Below are 20,794 nucleotides of genomic sequence, written 5' to 3' on the forward strand. Positions count from 1 at the left end.
GTGATGTTCTCAATTTCAAATCTGTTCATGGTGTTCTCCCTCTCTGCCCCCAGTCAAAATTTGTCAATGGTTTCCCATTGCCTTTAGGTTAAAGATCCTAGGTTAAAGGATCTCCAAGGTCCTGACTGATCTAGTTTTGCTTACTTCTCCAACATCAACTCACATCACCCTTCTCCTTACTCACTGCCCTCCAGCCATACCAGATTTCTTTCAGTACTTGAAATGTGTTCAGCTCTTTTTTGCATCCAGTCTTTTACGCAGGCAATTTCTTATGACTGGAAATGTTTGCTTCATCCCAACCTTCACCCCCAAAGCTAAATCCAACTCTTCCTTTAGATTTCCATTAAAATATTCCTTAAGTATCTTAGGCTACTTGACCTAGCCCAATTCCCATAGCAAAAAGCCTACCTCTTCCAATGGTCTATAAGCATCCACTAGTTTATAAGCACCAGTGCCCGACTTTTCACTGATAAATCCCCTGTACCAAATGCAATTCTTAACACTAGTATGTTCTCAATAAATATTCGCTTAGTGATCAATATATATTTTACCTTTGCAAAAGTCTGGTCATCCTGTAATACTGTTCTGCACTTTGATTTTTTCTGTAAATTTGGAACGTCTTTCCATTCAGAGGACTGGCTACATAATTTGTAGATCCTGGTGCAAAATGAAATTTTAGGCCCCTTTAATTTTTTTTTATTTTTTAGTTAAAGTTTATTAAGAAGCTCAAAACAGCGACAGTAGAGAATTAAACCAAGTGCAGGGCCCTTCAAAGCATAGGGCAGTGTGTGACTGCACAGGTCATATGCCCTGAAATGTCAAGACAGACAACTCCTTCTCATTCTTTTAAAAAACTACAGGACGTGGGGCCAAGATGGCAGAGTAGTTGGATGCTTCCTGTGGTCCCTCTTACAACAAAGACCTGAAAAAAACAAGTAAATTGATTATATATGACAATCTAGGAGCCCTGAACACCAAATACAAAGTTGAGGAATCAGACTGAGGGGCAGGGGGAGGGAGAGATGATTCAGAAGCAGCGAGGAGTTGCCAGACCTGGCACTGGCACCCTGCAGGCTGGATTGGCTGGCGTGTGCAGTGAGGGCAAGCAGTGGTGCTCGGGATGCATTTTCCACATTGGGAGAGACCGAGCAGTGGAGAGTCTGCTCAAGCCTCCAGAAACAGCAAGAAACAGCACTCAATTGGCAAAAGATAAGTACAAGTGTCTAACCTACCGCCCAGATTAAAAAAAAAAAACCCTTTTGGGAAGCACCTCTCCCTCGTTTACCTGCCCCCTCCCCACTCTGCTGCAGGAGCTAGTCTAGCTTCAGCAATTGCTGCATGCCCTGGACCAGAAGTAGGACTCATCGTGCACCCTAAGCCATTCTCCCAGCTTTGGAGAGGGAAAAAATTAACAATCAGGAAAAAATAATCTGCTAGCTCCCCTAAGGCAGTAACTGAGGGCAGGCGCAACCTTTTCACCCAGGCGCAGGCATAAGGGGTCCACAGACTTTGAATGCCTTTCATCCCTGCATAGACCTGTGTGGGCCATTTCAACAGCATAGGCCCTCATTAGCATAGTATAACAGGGTATACGCCTGAAGCTGATTTTCATCTGTATCTGATATAAGGGGGAGTGGCAGGTTCATGACATTTGACACCACCTTGCCCTTTAAGCAGGGTCCTCACCTACCCACATCAGAGGCCTGAGGACTGGTGGGTCCACCCATGTCACCGAGCTACGCACGACAGGGGTCCAAGAATAAGTGGTGACTCCCAATCCTTACAGCCAACATCATTGGATGCCTATTGTCTGGCTGCAAAACCCACCTACCTACATGTTTTAGGGAACAGAAACATGCCTTCCACCCAGACACTCAGGGGTAGCAGTCAGCCCCCTGCCTTGATTAGTGCATGAACCCCCACTGCAGCCAGGTACCTGTGCCTACTCCAATCACCCCTGAGAGACTAGGACTATAGGTTTGAGCCTGAACCATGCACTCGGTGAGCAATGATCTGGACACCAGAGCTGAATCCACACAAGAAAAGTAAACAGACTCCTGGGCTCGCATACCTAATAACAGCTCTAGTCACCTGGGGACAGGACATGAGAGCTTCAAAGATGCCAATAATCAAACTAGCTCACATGACCAGCCTGTTTTGGCATATCAAAACAAAATAAAACAAGAAGCTAGGATGGACACAGTAAGCAAACATAAAATAAATAAATATAATAACTTATTGATGGCTCAGAGACAACAGTCAATATCAAATCATATAAAGAGGCAGACCATGATGGCTTCATCAAGCCACCAAAATAAAGAATCAAGAAATTTTCCAGAGGAAGACAACTTCTTGGAATTGCTGGAGGTAGAATTCAAAAGGCTAATATACAGAACTGTTCAAGAGATCAGGAAGGATCAGGCAAAACACAGAACAAGCCAAGGAACACACGGACAAGAAAAGAACTTAAGGAAGTTATACAAGAACATAATGACAAATTTAACAGGTTGCAAGAATCCATAGAGAGACAGCAAACAGAAGTCCAAATGATTAACAATAAAATTTCAGAATTAGACAACCCAACAGAAAGTCATAGGAGTAGAATTGAGGCAGTGGAAGTCAGAATTAGTGAGATAGAAGATAAAGCACTTGACACCAACTTATTTGAGGAAGAATCAGATAAAAGAATTAAAAAAATGAAGAAACCCTAAGAACTATGTGAGACTCTATCAAGAGGAATAACCTACAAGAGCCTGAAGTACCAGAACAGGAGGGAATAACAGAGAATTGTTGAAGATTTGTTGGCAGAAAACTTCCCCGATATCGTGAAAGATGAGAAGGTATCTATCCAAGATGCTTATCGAACCGCACACAAGGTAGATCCCAAAAGAAAGTCACCAAGATATATTATAATCAAACTTGCCAAAACCAAAGACAAAGAGAGAGAATTTTAAGAGCGACGAGGTGACAAAAAGTCACCTACAAAGGGGAGTCAATGAGACTAAACTCTGACTACTCAGCATAAACCATGCAGGCAAGAAGGCAATGAGATGACATGTATAAAGCATTGAAGGAAAAAAATGCCAGCCAAGAATTATATATCTAGCAAAACTGTCTCTCAAACATGATGGCAAAATCAGGGCATTTTCAGACAAACAGAAGTTTAGGGAATTTATAAACACCAAACCAAAATTACAAGAAATACTAAAAGGAATCCTCCAGTTAGAAAATCAATAACGTCAGATAACAACCCAAGACTAGAACACAGGACAGAACAACCAGATATCAACTCAGGTAAGGTAGTCACAAAAATAAATCAAAGCTAAAACACTAAAAATAGGGAAACAGAGATATCAATATATAAAAGAAAACAACATTAAAACAAAAAAGAGGGTCTAAAAGTGTAGTCATAGATCTTTCATATGGAGAGGAAGTCAAGGTGATATAAAGAAATAAAAGATTGCTTAAACTTAGAAAAATAAGGGTGAATATTAAGGTAACCACAAAGAAAACTAAGAATCCTACACATCAAAATAAAAAACCAAGAAAAACATAAAGACTCAGCAAATACAAAATCAACAACAATTAAAAAGATGAAAAGCAAATACATAAAGAAAAACAACTCAGCACAGAAAATTAAATGGAATAAAGAAACTGTCAACAACACACACACACACAAATACATCAAAATGACAGCACCAAACTCATACCTATCAGTAATTATGCTGAACGTAAATGGTCTAAATGCACCAGTAAAGAGACAGAGAGTGGCAGAGTGGATCAAAAAACACAATCCATCTATATGCTGCCTGTAAGAGTCACACCTTAGACTTGAAGACACAAACTAAAACTCAAAGGATGGAAAAAAATATATCAAGGAAGCAACAATCAAAAAGAACAGGAGTGGCAATATTAATCTAATGACAAAAATAGACTTTAAAGCAAAATCCACCACAAAGGATAAGGAAGGACACGATACAACGATTAAGGAGTCAATATACCAGGAGGACATAACCATAATAAATATTTACTCACCCAATGGTAGGGCTCCAAAATACATAAAACAAACTCTAACAGCATTGGAAAGAGAAATAGACAGCTCCACGAAAATAGTAGGACACTTTAACACACTACTTTCGTTGAAGGACTGAACATCCAGAAAGAAGCTCAATACAGGCACAGAAGATTTGAATGTCATAATCAACCAACTTGATCTCATAGACATATATAGAACACTCCAACCAACAGCAACCAAGCATATTCTTTCCTAATGCACATGGGACATTCTCCAGAACAGACTGCATATTAGGCCACAAAGGAAGCCTTAACAGAATCCAAAACATCGAAATATTACAAAGCATCTTTTCTGACCATAAAAGTAGAAATCAATAACACAAAAAGCAAGGAAAAAAAATCAAATACATGGAAACTGAACAACACCTTGCTCAAAAACTACTGGGTTATAGAAGAAACTAAGGAGGGAATAAAGAAATTCACAGAATCAAATGAGAATGAAAATATACCCTACCAGAACTTTTGGGACACGCAAAAGCAGTGCTGAGAGGTCAATTTATAGCAATAAATACACACATCCAAAAAGAAGAAAGGGCCAAAATCAAACAACTTACAACTCAAACAAGTAGAAAGAGAGCAGCAAAGAACCCTTGGGCACCAGAAGAAAGGAAATAATAAAAATTAGAGCAGATTTAAATGAAAGAGGATAGAAAAACAATTGAAAGAGTTACCAAGAACAAAAGCTGGTTCTTTGAAAAGATCAATAAAATTGATAAACCACTGGCCAAACTGACAAAAGAAAAACTCGAGAGGAAGCAAAAAAACTCAAATAAGAAATGAGATGGGGTGATATCACAACAGAACCAACTGAAAATAAAAGAATCATAACAGAATACTACGAAAAATTGTACTCCAACAAATTTGAAAACCTAGAGGAAATGGACAAATTTCTAGAAACACACTACCTACCTAAACTAATACGAACAGAAGTAGAACAACAACCTGTAACAAAAGAAGAGATTGAAGAGGTAATTTAAAAACTTACGGAAAAAAAAAAAAACGGCCCTGATGTCTTCACCGGAGAATTCTACCAAACATTCAGAGAAGAGTTAATACCTCTACTACTAAAGGTATTTAAGAGATAGAAAAGGATGGAATACTCCCAAACTCATTTTATGATGCCAACATAACCCTGATACAAACCAGGTAAAGATGCCACAAAAATAGAAAATTACAGACCAATATCCCTCATGAACGTAGACACAAAAATCCTTAACAAAATTCTAGCCAATAGAATTCAACAACATGTCAAAAAAAAAAATTCACCATGACCAAGTTGGATTCATATCAAGTATGCAGGGATGGTTCAACATTAGAAAAACAATCAATGTAATCCAATCCATCACATGAATAAAACATGATCATATCAGTTGATGCAGAAAAGGCATTTAACAAAGTCCAGCACCGACTCATGATAAAAAATCTCACCAAAATAGGAATAGGAGGGAAATTCCTCAATACAATAAAGGGCATTTATACAAAGCCAACAGTCAACATATCCTAAATGGAGAGGGTCTGAAATCATTCCTCTTGAGAACGGGAACCAGGCAAGGATGCCCTTTAACACCACCCTGATTCAACATTGTGCTGGAGGTCCTAGCCAGAGAAATTAGGCTATAAAAAGAAATAAAGGGCATCCGAGTTGGTAAGGAAGAAGTGAAAGTATCCCTATTTGCAGATGATATGATCTTATACGCAGAAAACCCCAAAGAATCCACAAGAAAACTACTGGAACTAATAGAAGATTTCAGCAAAGTATCAGGACACAAGGTAAACATACAAAAATTAGTTGGATTCCTCTACACTAACAAAGAGAATGTTGAAGAGGAAATCACCAAATCAATACCATTTACAATAGCCCTCAAGAAGATAAAAATTAAAAAAAAAAAATACTTAAGAATAAATCTAACCAGAGACGCAAAAGACCTATAAAGAAAACTACAACACACTACTGCAAGAAACCAAAAGAGACCTACGTAAGTGGAAAAACATACCTTGCTCATGGATAGGAAGGCTCAACATTGTGAAAACATCAATTTTACCCAAAGTGATCTACAGATACAATGCAATCCCGATGCAAATTCCAATGACATTTTTTAATGAGATGGAGAAACAAATCACCAACTTCATGTGGAAAGGGAAGAGGCCCCTGAGAAGTAAAGCATTTCTGAAGAAGAACAAAGTGGTGGGCCTCACACTACCTGATTTTAGAACCTATTTTACCTCCACAGTAGTCGAAACAGCCTGGCACTGGTACAACAACAGATACGTAGACCAATGGAACAGAATTGAGAATCCAGACGTAAATTCATCCACCTATGAGCAGCTGATATTTGACAAAGGCCCAAGGTCCATTAAATGGGAAAAGAAAGTCTCTTTAACAAGTAATGGTGGCATAACTGGATATCCATCTGCAAAAAAATGAAACAAGACCCATACCTCACACTGTGCACAAAACAAACTCAAAATGGATCAAATACCTAAATATAAAATGTAAAATGATAAAGATCATGGAAGAAAAAATAGGGACAATGCTAGGAGCACTAATAAATGGCATAAACAGCACACAAAACATAACTAATAATGCACAAACACCAGAAGAGAAATTAGGTAACTGTGATCTCCTAAAAATCAAAATTTATGCTCATCAAAAGATTTTTTAGAGTAAAAAGACAACCTACAGACTAGGAAAAATATTTTGGCTACAACATATCTGATCAGGGTCTTATCTCTAAAATCTACAAGATATTGCAAAACTTCAACCACAAAAAGACAAATAACACAATTAAAAAATGGGTAAAAGATATGAACAGGCACTTCACTAAAGAAGACATTCAGGTAGCTAACAGATACACGAGGAAATGCTCACGATCATTCGTCATTAGAGAAATGCAAATCAAAACTACAATGAGATACCATCTCACCCCAACAAGGCTAGCATTAATCTAAAAAACACAAAATAGTAAATGTTGGACATGTTGTGGAGAGACTGGAACACTTATATATTGCTGGTGGGAATGTAAAATCGTATAACCACTTTGGAAATCAATTTGGCACTTCCTTAAAAAGCTAGAAATAGAAGTACCATAGGATCCAGGAATCCCACTCCTTGGAATATATTGTAGAGAAATAAGAGCCATCACATGAATAGATATATGCACACCCATGTTCATTGCAGCACTGTTCACAATAGCAAAAAATGGAAACATTCTAGGTGCCCATCAATGGATGAATGGATAAACAAATTGTGGTATATTCACACAATGGAATACTACGCAATAAAGAACAACGATGAATCCAAGAAGCATCTCTTAACATGGATAAATCTGGAAGGCATTATGCTGATTGAAATTAGTCAGTTGCAAAAGGACAAATATTGTCTGAGACTACTATTATAAGAACTCAAAAAAAGGTTTAAACACAAAAGAAAACATTCTTTGATGGTTACGAGGGTGGGGAGGGAGGGAGAGGTGAATTCACTAACCAGATAGTAGACAAAAATCATCTTAGGTGAAGGGAAGGAAAATACACAACACAGGGGAAGTCAGCACTACTGGACTAAACCAAAAGCTAAGAAGTTTCCTCAAAACAACCAAACACTTTGAGGGACAGTGTAGCAGGGGCGGGGGGCCTGAGGACCATGGTTTCAGGGGACATGTAAGTCAATTGGCACAACAAGGTTTATTAAGAAAATGTTCTGCATCCCATTTTGGTGAGTGGCATCTGGGGTCTTAAAAGCTAGCGAGTGGCCATCCAAGATGCAGCAATTAGTCCCAACCCACCTGGAGCAAAGGAGAATGAAGAACACCAGAGACACAAGAAAAATATGAGCCCGAGAGACAGAAAGGGCCACATAAACCAGAGACTCCATCAGCTTGAGACCAGGAAAACTAGATGGTGCCCAGCTACCACCAATGACCGCCCTAACAGGGAACACAATAGAGAACCTCTAATGGAGCAGGAAAAAAGTGGGATGCAGACCTCAAATTCTAGTAAAATTTAACCATACTTAATGGTCTGACTGAGACTGAAGGGACACCAGAGGTCATGGCCCCCGGAATTTCTGTTAGCCCAAAACTAAAACCATTCCCGAAGCCAACACTTCAGACAAAGAAAAGACCAGACTATAAGACATAAAATGATACTCGTGAAGAGTGTGCTTCTTAGTTCAAGTAGATACAGGAGACTAAATGGGAAGTTCCTGTACGGAAGTGAGATGAGAAGGCAGAAAGGGATAGCAGTTGGTTGAATGGACATGGGAAATCCAGGGTGGAAAGCAGGAATGATCGGTCACATTATAGGGATAGCAACTAGGGTCACATAACAATGTGTGTATAAATTTTTGTGTGAGAAACTAACTTGAGCTGTAAACTTCCATCTAAAGCACAATAAAAACAACAACAAAAAAACAACTACAAAGGTGTATCGATTTGGATATTTTAAATTCTGTAGCAATAATAATGAATGGCCCCAAAATCTCAGTGATTCAAACACCACAAAGGTTTATTATTTCTCATGCTACATGCCCATCACAGTGCAGCTAAGCCTTGGCTCTCCATTATCTTTATTCTATTATTGGGCTGATGATGCTACTTGTATCTGGAGTATTGCCAGTGGTTCTGTCCTTAGGAAAAGAGAATATAGCAAACCATGGCCTTGGCCCTTAAAGCTTCATCCTGGAAGTGAAACACAGTATTTCTCTTAATATTTCGTTAGCCAGAGCAAACCACAAAAGTAAACCTGATGTCCATGAGGTAGGAAATTATGATCCTCCGTTAGGGATGGGCAGTAAAATTTTTTTTTTCTATTTTGTATTTACTGTTGTAAAAATATAGACAGTATATTTGTCATTTCAACATTTTTCACATGTACAATTCAGCAACAGATATTTTTGAACAAAAATTCAATCTACCACAATTGGGTTCCATTGTATGGATGTACTCAAATTTACTTATCCATCCCTTTCATAATGATGGAGATAAATGTTGTTTCACGTTTTCACTTATTCAACAAAATTTCACTGAATATTGTTGTATCTTTCTGCACTTGTATAAGTATTTCTGTAGGATAAATTTCTAACTGTGGGTCAAGGGGTATTATTTGGTTGATTGGTTGAATTTTATTTTATTTTGTATCTTAAACTCAGTCGCGTGTATGAGTACAGATGTATTACCCATAAAAACCGAAACCAAACCCACTGCCATCGAGTCGATTCCGACTTATAGCAACCCTATAAGACAGAGTAGAACTGCCCCATAGAGTTTCCAAGGAGCACCTGGTGGATTTGAACTGCTGACCTTTTGGTTAGCAGCCATAGCTCTTAACCACTACGCCACCAGGGTTTCCGTATTACCCATAAAACCCATACATGGTGAAAATTTCCAACAGAGTAACAGGGATATAATGAAAGGAAATCTTTTTCTCTATCTTGAGCCCTAGTACTTCTGTATTCTACCTAGAGGCAATTAGTGAAAACAGTTTCCCTGGTTATCCTGGGAGATAATTCATATTTCCGCTACTTTGGGCCTTGAAATAACTTTTCTTTTTCTTTAAAAGAGTAATATATTTTCCAAAATTGCCCTCTAAAAAAGTTGTGCCTTTTTATACACCCGCCAACATTATTATGAGCGCCTGTTTTCCCCACATTGTTGCCTACACTGGGTATTATCTATTCTTGTTTTTGTTAAAGGTAGAAAATATCTTACATTTTTATCCAGTCTTTTTAAAAATTCACCTATTATACGTGTGCAAGGAGAGCCCTAGTGGCACAGTGGTTAAGCACTCGACTGCTAACCAAAAGGTCAGCAGTTTGAAAGCACCAACCTCTCCGTGGGAGAAAGATGTGGAAGTCTCCTTCCATAAAGATTTACAGCCTTGGAAACACTGTGGGGCAGTTCTACTCTGTCCTGTAGGGTCACTATGAGTTGGAATTCACTTGACAGCAATGGGTTTTGGTATTATACGTGTACTAAAAAAAAATTGCCATCTAGTGGATTCCAACTCATAGCGTATAGGACAGAGTAGAACTGTCCCAGAGGGTTTCCAAGGAGCACCTCTGGATTTGAACTGCTGACCTTTTGGTTAACAGCTGAACTCTTAACGGCTACACCACGAGGGTTTCCATACGTGTATAGTCCAATGACTTTAAGAAACTTATAGAATTGTGCAACCATCACCACAATGCAGTTTTAGAGTATTTCTGTTGTTGGGTGCCATCAAGCCATTTTTGACTCATAGCGACCCCATGTGACAGAGTAGAACTGCCCCATAAAATTTTCTTCGCTGTAATCTTTACGGAAGCAGATCACCAGGTCTTTCTCTCACGGAGCTTTGGGTGGGTTAGAACCGCCAATCTCTCAGCAGGGGAGTACTTAACTCTTTGCACCACCAGAGGTCCTTAGAACATTTCTATCAATCCCTAAAAAAAGTTCCTTCATGTTCCATTACAGTTAACCCCCATTCCTACTCCTAGCCCTAGACAAACATTCTTTCATTTTTTGGTCTCTAAAAAAAAAAAATTTTTTTTTTTTTTTATAAATTTGCCTCTCCTGGACATTTCATATAAATGAAATTATATATGTTATTTTTAGTCTGGCTTCTTGTACTGGACATAATGTTTTTGAGTTTTATTCATGTTGTAGCATGTGTCAGTACTTCATTCTTTATTTCAAAAGTTTTTTTTAAGTTTTATTGTGGTAAATAAAGTTTACCACTTCAACGATGTTTGCATGTACAATTCAGTGACATTAATTACATTCAGGATGTTGTGCAACCATCACCACTATCCATTTCCAAATTTATTTCATCACCCTTAACAGAAACCCAAGTACTCCTTAAGTAATAACTTGCCATTATTCCTCCCACCTTCCCCTGGCAACCACTAATAAAATTGGTCTCTATGCATATGCCTATTCTAGGCTTTTCATTAAAGTGGGATCATATAATATTTGTCCTCTTATGAATGACTTATTCCACTCAACACGATGTTTTCAAGTTTCATCCATGTTGTCGCATGCATCAGAACTTCATTTCTCTTTATGATCGAATAGTATTCCATTGCATGGATATACCACATTTTTTTATCCATTTATCTGTTGATGCCCACTTGGGATGTTTCCCCTTTTGGCTATTATGACAAATAATGCTGCAATGGAAATCGGTGTATAAGGATCTGTTTGAGTCCGTGCTTTCAATTCTTTTGGGTATATAACTAGGAATGGAATTGCTGGATCATATGATAATTTTATGTTTAACTTTCTGAGGAACTGCCAAACTGTTTTCCACAGTGGCTACACCATTTTACATTCCTACCAGCAATGCACAAGGATTCTAATTTCTCTGCATCCTCTCCAACACTTGGTTTCCATTTTTTTGATAATAGTAATCCTAATGGGTGTGAAAGGAGCCCTGATGGTACAATTGTTAAGTGCTTAGCTGCTAACCAAAAGGTTGGTGGTTCAAACCCACCAGGTTCTCCAAGGGAGAAAAGACCTGGCTATCTGCTCCCATAAAGATTTCAGCCTAGGAAACCCTATGGGGCAGTTCTACCCTGTCCTATAGGATTGCTATGAGTCAGAATTGAATTAACAGCACAAAACAACACAATGGATGTGAAGTAGTTTCTCATTGTAGTTTTGATTTGCATTTCCCTAATGACTAATAATGTTGCATTAAATATCTTTTAACAAATAATATTCTCTCCCCTTTTATTTGAAGGGGGAGAAACTGGGTCACTCATCCTGTAACATATTTCATGTTCTTGAGTTGGAGTTATTTGCTTGTTTCTTGTGGTGTGCTTTAACTTGTTCCTCTATCCCATGTATTTCCTGTAAACAGGTGTCAGAGCCAGTACAGGATCTTGCTTTTTTGTTTTTGATTTTTTTTTTGCAAGAATACTTTATAGGTGGGGATGTGTACTTCCTAGTATATCATATCATAGTACACATAATATCTGGTTGTCCAACTTTTAGTTATGACATGATTGATCTGCGGATTTATTCAGGTGAAGTCAGCCTGATCCACTTTAAAGTTATCTTACCAATTTTCACCTAATAGTTTTCATAGTTGTTGATTATAATTACTTAGATCCACTATTTCATTAGGGATTCCAAACGTTGCTTTTCTAAATTGTATCGTGTTCTTGTTAGGTGCCATCGAGTCAGTTCCAACTTATATGGACCCTAAGTGCAACAGAACGAAATACTTCCTGGTCCTGCACCATCCTCACAATAGTTGCTGTGCTTGAGCCCATCTTTGCAGCCACTGTGTCTCTTTTTCATTGATCCTCTACTTTACCAAGGATGATGTCCTTCTCCAGGGATTGGTCCCTCCTGATCACATGTCCAAAGTACGTGGGACATACTTGCTTCTAAGGAGCATTCTGGCTGTATTATTTCCAAGACAGATTTGTTTGCTTTTCTGGCTGTGCATGGTATATTCAATATTCTTTGCCAACACCATGATTCAAATGCATCAATTCTTCTTCAGTCTTCCTTTTGCATGCATATGAGGTGATTGAAAATACCCTGGCTTGGGTCATGTGCACCTTAGTCCTCAAAGTGACGTCTTTGCTTTTCAACACTTTAAAGAGGTCTTTTGCAGCAGATTTGCCCAATGCAATGTGTCTTTTGATTTCTTGACTGTTGCTTCCATGAGTGTTGATTGTGGACCCAAGTAAAATGAAATCCTTGACAACTTCAATATTTTCTCCATTTATTGTATCATACCATCTGCATTCTGCTGGAATTCTCTGAAGAAGAACTCTCCATTATCAACTATTTGGTTACCCTGAAATACAGCCCACCAGGACAAAGCCTTGATTCTTTCCCTTTGTGTATTTTCAGAGTAATGAGTTGGTGCCCTAGCAATTTGAAATAATGATCAATATTTTTTTTTTTTTTTATAATAACTTTTATTAAGCTTCAAGTGAACGTTTACAAATCCAATCAGTCTGTCACATATAAGTTTACATACATCTCACTCCCTACTCCCACTTACTCTCCCCGTCTTGAGTCAGCCCTTTCAGTCTCTCCTTTCTTGACAATTTTGCTGGCTTCCCTCTCTCTCTATCCTCCCATCCCCCCTCCAGACAAGAGTTGCCAACACAATCTCAAGTGTACACCTGATATAATTAGCTCACTCTTCATCAGCGTCTCTCTCCCACCCGCTGACCAGTCCCTTTCATGTCTGATGAGTTGTCTTCAGGGATGGTTCCTGTCCTGTGTCAACAGAAGGTCTGGAGAGCATGACCGCCGGGATTCCTCCAGTCTCAGTCAGACCATTAAGTTTGGTCTTCTTATGAGAATTTGGGGTCTGCATCCCACTGCTCTCCTGCTCCCTCAGGGGTCCTCTGCTGAGCTCCCTGTCAGGGCAGTCATCGATTGTGGCCGGGCACCAACTAGTTCTTCTGGTCTCAGGATGATGTAGGTCTCTGGTTCATGTGGCCCTTTCTGTCTCTTGGGCTCTTAGTTGTCATGTGGGCTTGGTGTTCTTCATTTTCCTTTGCTCCAGGTGGGTTGAGACCAATTGCTGCATCTTAGATGGCTGCTTGTTAGCATTTAAGACCCCAGACACCACATTTCAAAGTGGGATGCAGAATGATTTCATAATAGAATTATTTTGCCAATTGACTTAGAAGTCCCCGCAAACCATGTTCCCCAGACCCCCGCGCTTGCTCCGCTGAGCTTTGAAGCATTCATTTTATCCCGGAAACTTCTTTGCTTTTGGTCCAGTCCAATTGAGCTGACCTTCCATGTATTGAGTGTTGTCTTTCCCTTCACCTAAAGCAGTTCTTATCTACTGATTAATCAATAAAAAAACCCTCTCCCACCCTCCCTCCCTCCCCCCCTCGTAACCACAAAAGTATGTGTTCTTCTCAGGTTTACTATTTCTCAAGATCTTATAATAGTGGTCTTATACAGTATTTGTCCTTTTGCCTCTGACTCATTTCGCTCAGCATAATGCCTTCCAGGTTCCTCCATGTTATGAAATGTTTCAGAGATTCGTCACTGTTCTTTATCGATGCGTAGTATTCCATTGTGTGAATATACCACAATTTATTTACCCATTCATCCGTTGATGGACACCTTGGTTGCTTCCAACTTTTTGCTATTGTAAACAGAGCTGCAATAAACATGGGTGTGCATATATCTGTTTGTATGAAGGCTCTTGTATCTCTAGGGTATATTCCGAGGAGTGGGATTTCTGGGTTGTATGGTAGTTCTATTTCTAACTGTTTAAGATAACGCCAGATAGATTTCCAAAGTGGTTGTACCATTTTACATTCCCACCAGCAGTGTATGAGAGTTCCAATCTCTCCGCAGCCTCTCCAACATTTATTATTTTGTGTTTTTTGGATTAATGCCAGCCTTGCTGGTGTGAGATGGAATCTCATCGTAGTTTTAATTTGCATTTCTCTAATGGCTAATGATCGAGAGCATTTTCTCATGTATCTGTTGGCTGCCTGAATATCTTCTTTAGAGAAATGTGTGTTCATATCCTTTGCCCACTTCTTGATTGGGTTGTTTGTCTTTTTGTGGTTGAGTTTTGACAGAATCATGTAGATTTTAGAGATCAGGCGCTGGTCGGAGATGTCATAGCTGAAAATTCTTTCCCAATCTGTAGGTGGTCTTTTAACTCTTTTGGTGAAGTCTTTAGATGAGCATAGGTGTTTGATTTTTAGGAGCTCCCAGTTATCGGGTTTCTCTTCATCATTTTTGGTTATGTTTTCTATTCTGTTTATACCTTGTATTAGGGCTCCTAGGGTTGTCCCAATTTTTTCTTCCATGATCTTTATCGTTTTAGTCTTTATGTTTAGGTCTTTGATCCACTTGGAGTTAGTTTTTGTGCATGGTGTGAGGTATGGGTCCTGTTTCATTTTTTTGCAAATGGATATCCAGTTATGCCAGCACCATTTGTTAAAAAGGCTGTCTTTTCCCCAGTTAATTGACACTGGTCCTTTGTCAAATATCAGCTGCTCATACGTGGATGGATCTATGTCTGGGTTCTCAATTCTGTTCCATTGGTCTATGTGTCTGTTGTTGTACCAATACCAGGCTGTTTTGACTACTGTGGCTGTATAATAGGTTCTGAAGTCAGGTAAGGTGAGGCCTCCCACTTTCTTCTTCTTTTTCAGTAGTGCTTTGCTTATCCGGGGCTTCTTTCCCTTCCATATGAAATTGGTGATTTGTTTCTCTATCCCCTTAAAATATGACATTGGAATTTGGATCGGAAGTGCGTTAAATGTATAGATGGCTTTTGGTAGAATAGACATTTTTACTATGTTAAGTCTTCCTATCCATGAGCAAGGTATGTTTTTCCACTTAAGTATGTCCTTTTGAATTTCTTGTAGTAGAGCTTTGTAGTTTTCTTTGTATAGGTCTTTTACATCCTTGGTAAGATTTATTCCTAAGTATCTTATCTTCTTGGGGGCTACCGTGAATGGTATTGATTTGGTTATTTCCTCTTCGGTGTTCTTTTTGTTGATGTAGAGGAATCCAAGTGATTTTTGTATGTTTATTTTATAACCTGAGACTCTGCCAAACTCTTCTATTAGTTTCAGTAGTTTTCTGGAGGATTCCTTAGGGTTTTCTGTGTATATAATCATGTCATCTGCAAATAGTGATAACTTTACTTCTTCCTTGCCAATCCGGATACCTTTTATTTCTTTGTCTAGCCTGATTGCCCTGGCTAAGACTTCCAACACGATGTTGAATAAGAGCGGTGATAAAGGGCATCCTTGTCTGGTTCCCGTTCTCAAGGGAAATGCTTTCAGGTTCTCTCCATTTAGAGTGATATTGTCTGTTGGCTTTGCATAGATGCCCTTTATTATGTTGAGGAATTTTCCTTCAATTCCTATTTTGGTAAGAGTTTTTATCATAAATGGGTGTTGGACTTTGTCAAATGCCTTTTCTGCATCAATTGATAAGATCATGTGGTTTTTGTCTTTTGTTTTATTTATGTGATGGATTACATTAATGGTTTTTCTGATATTAAACCAGCCTTGCATACCTGGTATAAATCCCACTTGATCAGGGTGAATTATTTTTTTGATGTGTTGTTGGATTCTATTGGCTAGAATTTTGTTGAGGATTTTTGCATCAATGTTCATGAGGGATATAGGTCTATAATTTTCTTTTTTTGTAATGTCTTTACCTGGTTTTGGTATCAGGGAGATGGTGGCTTCATAGAATGAGTTGGGTAGTATTCCGTCATTTTCTATGCTTTGGAATACCTTTAGTAGTAGTGGTGTTAACTCTTCTCTGAAAATTTGGTAGAACTCTGCAGTGAAGCCGTCCGGGCCAGGACTTTTTTTTGTTGGGAGTTTTTTGATTACCGTTTCAATCTCTTTTTTTGTTATGGGTCTATTTAGTTGTTCTGCTTCTGAATGTGTTAGTTTAGGTAGGTAGTGTTTTTCAAGGAATTCATCCATTTCTTCTGGGTTTTCAAATTTGTTAGAGTACAATTTTTCATAATAATCTGAAATGATTCTTTTAATTTCATTTGGTTCTGTTGTGATGTGGTCCTTCTCATTTCTTATTCGGGTTATTTGTTTCCTTTCCTGTATTTCTTTAGTCAGTCTAGCCAATGGTTTATCAATTTTGTTAATTTTTTCAAAGAACCAGCTTTTGGCTTTGTTAATTCTTTCAATTGTTTTTCTGTTCTCTAATTCATTTAGTTCAGCTCTAATTTTTATTATTTGTTTTCTTCTGGTGCCTGATGGATTCTTTTGTTGCTCACTTTCTATTTGTTCAAGTTGTAGGGACAGTTCTCTGATTTTGGCTCTTTCTTCTTTTTGTATGTGTGCATTTATTGATATAAATTGACCTCTGAGCACTGCTTTTGCTGTGTCCCAGAGGTTTTGATAGGAAGTATTTTCATTCTCGTTGCTTTCTATGAATTTCCTTATTCCCTCCTTGATGTCTTCTATAACCCAGTCTTTTTTCAGGAGGGTATTGTTCATTTTCCAAGTATTTGATTTCTTTTCCCTCGTTCTTCTGTTATTGATCTCTAGTTTTATTGCCTTGTGGTCTGAGAAGATGCTTTGTAATATTTCGATGTTTTGGACTCTGCAAAGGTTTGTTTTATGACCTAATATGTGGTCTATTCTAGAGAATGTTCCATGTGCGCTAGAAAAAAAAGTATATTTTGCAGCAGTTGGGTGGAGAGTTCTGTATAAGTCAATGAGGTCAAGTTGGTTGATTGTTGTAATTAGATCTTCCGTGTCTCTGTTGAGCTTCTTACTGGATGTCCTGTCCTTCTCCGAAAGGGGTGTGTTGAAGTCTCCTACTATAATTGTGGAGGTATCTATCTCGCTTTTCAGTTCTGTTAAAATTTGATTTATATATCTTGCAGCCCTGTCATTGGGTGCGTAAATATTTAATATGGTTATGTCTTCCTGATCAATTGTCCCTTTTATCATTATATAGTGTCCTTCTTTATCCTTTGTGGTGGATTTAAGTCTAAAGTCTATTTTGTCAGAAATTAATATTGCTACTCCTCTTCTTTTTTGCTTATTGTTTGCTTGATATACTTTTTTCCATCCTTTGAGTTTTAGTTTGTTTGTGTCTCTAAGTCTAAGGTGTGTCTCTTGTAGGCAGCATATAGATGGATCGTGTTTCTTTATCCAGTCTGTGACTCTCTGTCTCTTTATTGGTGCATTTAGTCCATTTACATTCAGGGTAATTATAGATAAATAAGTTTTTAGTGCTGTCATTTTGACGCCTTTTTATGTGTGTTGTTGACAATTTCATTTTTCCACATACTTTTTTGTGCTGAGGCGTTTTTCTTAGTAAATTGTGAGATCCTCACTTTCATAGTGTTTGACTTTATGTTAGTTGAGTCGTTACGTTTTTCTTGGTTTTTGTCTTGAGTTATAGAGTTGTTATACCTTTTTGTGGTTACCTCATTATATACCCCTATTTTTCTAAGTAAAAACCTAACTTGTATTGTTCTATATCGCCTTGTATCACTCTCCATATGGAAGTTCAATGCCTCCTGTATTTAGTCCCTCTTTTTGATTATTGTGATCTTTTACCTATTGACTTCCATGATTCCCTGTTATGTGTATTTTTTTTTTTAATTAATCTTAATTTGTTTGTTTTTGTGATTTCCCTATTTGAGTTGATATCAGGACGTTCTGTTTTGTGACCTTGTGTTGTGCTGATATCTGATATTATTGGTTCTCTGACCAAACAATATCCTTTAGTATTTCTTGTAGCTTTGGTTTGGTTTTTGCAAATTCTCTAAACTTGTGTTTGTCTGTAAATATCTTAATTTCGCCTTCATATTTCAGAGAGAGTTTTGCTGGATATATGATCCTTGGTTGGCAGTTTTTCTCCTTCAGTGTTCTGTATATGTCGTCCCATTCCCTTCTTGCCTGCATGGTTTCTGCTGAGTAGTCAGAACATATTCTTATTGATTCTCCCTTGAAGGAAACCTTTCTTTTCTCCCTGGCTGCTTTTAAAATTTTCTGTTTATCTTTGGTTTTGGTGAGTTTGATGATAATATGTCTTGGTGTTTTTCTTTTTGGATCAATCTTAAATGGGGTTCGATGAGCATCTTGGATAGATATCCTTTCGTCTTTCATGATGTCAGGGAAGTTTTCTGTCAGAAGTTCTTCAACTATTTTCTCTGTGTTTTCTGTCCCCCCTCCCTGTTCTGGGACTCCAATCACCCGCAGGTTATCCTTCTTGATAGAGTCCCACATAATTCTTAGGGTTTCTTCATTTTTTTTAATTCTTTTATCTGATTTTTTTTCAGCTATGTTGGTGTTGATTCCCTGGTCCTCCAGATGTCCCAGTCTGCATTCTAATTGCTCGAGTCTGCTCCTCTGACTTCCTAGTGTGTTGTCTAATTCTGTTATTTTATTGTTAATCTTTTGGATTTCTACATGTTGTCTCTCTATGGATTCTTGCAACTTATTAATTTTTCCAGTATGTTCTTGAATAATCTTTTTGAGTTCTTCAACAGTTTTATCAGTGTGTTCCTTGGCTTTTTCTGCAGATATCCTAATTTCATTTGTGATATCATTAAGCATTCTGTAAATTAGTTTTTTATATTCTGTATCTGATAATTCCAAAATTGTATCTTCATTTGGGAAAGATTTTGATTCTTTTGTTTGGGGAGTTGGAGAAGCTGTCACGGTCTGCTTCTTTAAGTGGTTTGATATGGATTGTTGTCTCCGAGCCATCACTGGGAAACTAGTTTTTCCAGAAAATCCGCTAAAAAAAAACTGCAGTCAGATCCCTATCAGAGTTCTCCCTCTGGCTCAGGCTATTCAGATGTTAATGAAGCCGCCTGGGGAGGGTGGGGGAGGGAACAGAGAGATAGGAGAGTAGCACCTCAGAATATAGCCAGAGTTGCTTGTCTTGCTTGGAATGACTATTATATCTGAGATTCCCGCGGGCGCGTCGCCTATGTGTGCTGTCTGTGTGGAGATTGCCCCCGGGGGGTCTGGCCCGCTGGAGTCACGGTCAGATCCTCCGCTTCCAGCCCCACGCCCAGCGTCAAGGCTCCCCTACTGGGACGGTGCACTCTCGACTCCAAAATCAGTCGCTGCCTCCCGGGGACTTCTCGTCCCTCCAGCCGCGTGGCCGTGCCGCCCCCGTGAACCAGGTGGGCCCCCTCCCGGGGTTAGTTCAGATTGGTGGAGTAGCTCCCCGTGCTTGTGCCGCGACCGAGTGTCCCGGCTGGAACGCTGTTCTCCCCGCTCCAATACCAGTCGCTGCCTCCCGGGGACTTCTCCTACCGGCTGCGTCCCACGCCGCCCGCGCGACCCGGATGGTCACCTTCCCGGGGTTAGTTCAGGGGGTGGAGCAACTCTCCGTGTTTATGGCGTACCTGCGTGCAGTCCAAATCCCTGTGGGACGGTTCCCCGGCTCGGATGCTGCTCTTTCTGCTCCAAGATCAGTCACTGCCTCCCGGGGACTTCTCCTAACGGCTGCGTCCCACGCCGCCCGTGGAACCGGCTAGTCCCCCTCCCGGGGTTAGTTCAGGGGGGTGGAGCAGGTCTCTGTGCTTGTGCCGTACCTGACTGGTATGCTGGCTCCAGGCTCTGGAAACAATCGCTGCTTCCCCGTATTAGTTCGTTCTCCGTCTCTAAATCTGTGTTTGTTGTTCAGGGTTCGTAGATTGTTATGTATGTGATCGATTCACTTGTTTTTCCGTGTCTTTGTTGTAAGAGGGATCCGAGGTAGCGTCTGCCTAGTCCGCCATCTTGGCTCCGCCTCCATGATCAATATTTTTTGAGGTAAAATTCACATAACATAAAAGTGGCCATTTTAAATGGTAAAATTCAGTGGCATTTAAACACTTACAATGATGTGAAACCATCACCTCTATCTAGTCCCAGAACAATTTCATCACCCCGAAAGGAAATGCCTACCTATTAAGCAGTCACTCTCCATTCACCGCTCCCCTCAACCATGGGTGACCAATATTTCTTAAATTATCATTATGAAAGCATGAATTTTTAGACATTTTTGTGAGATTTTATCCATTGCAGTCACTATGTTCATGCTCAAATTTCCCTGTATTTGGCCAGTGGGAATCTACTGAATTTGCTTCCCATGTGTCTTTTTGGTATGACGTTTGTAGTCTTTGGTAGCTTCCATGTTTTATGGCACAACAGGATGTACGAGACTCATATTGTCCATTTCCTACCCCTAACCCAAAATCAGTCATTCTCTTGGGTAAATACCTAGGAGTGGAATGTCTGGGA

The 20,794-nt window shown here is 39.2% G+C and overlaps 1 long non-coding RNA gene across 1 annotated transcript in view; it reads right to left on the minus strand.

Moving 5' to 3' along the window:
* The window catches only part of LOC126069500 (uncharacterized), a 1,199,210-nt gene that overhangs the window by 960,995 nt on the left and 217,421 nt on the right, over positions 1-20,794 (minus strand). The window lies entirely within an intron of this gene.

Source organism: Elephas maximus, chromosome X (genome assembly GCF_024166365.1).
Source record: "Elephas maximus indicus isolate mEleMax1 chromosome X, mEleMax1 primary haplotype, whole genome shotgun sequence".
Lineage (NCBI taxonomy): Eukaryota > Metazoa > Chordata > Mammalia > Proboscidea > Elephantidae > Elephas > Elephas maximus.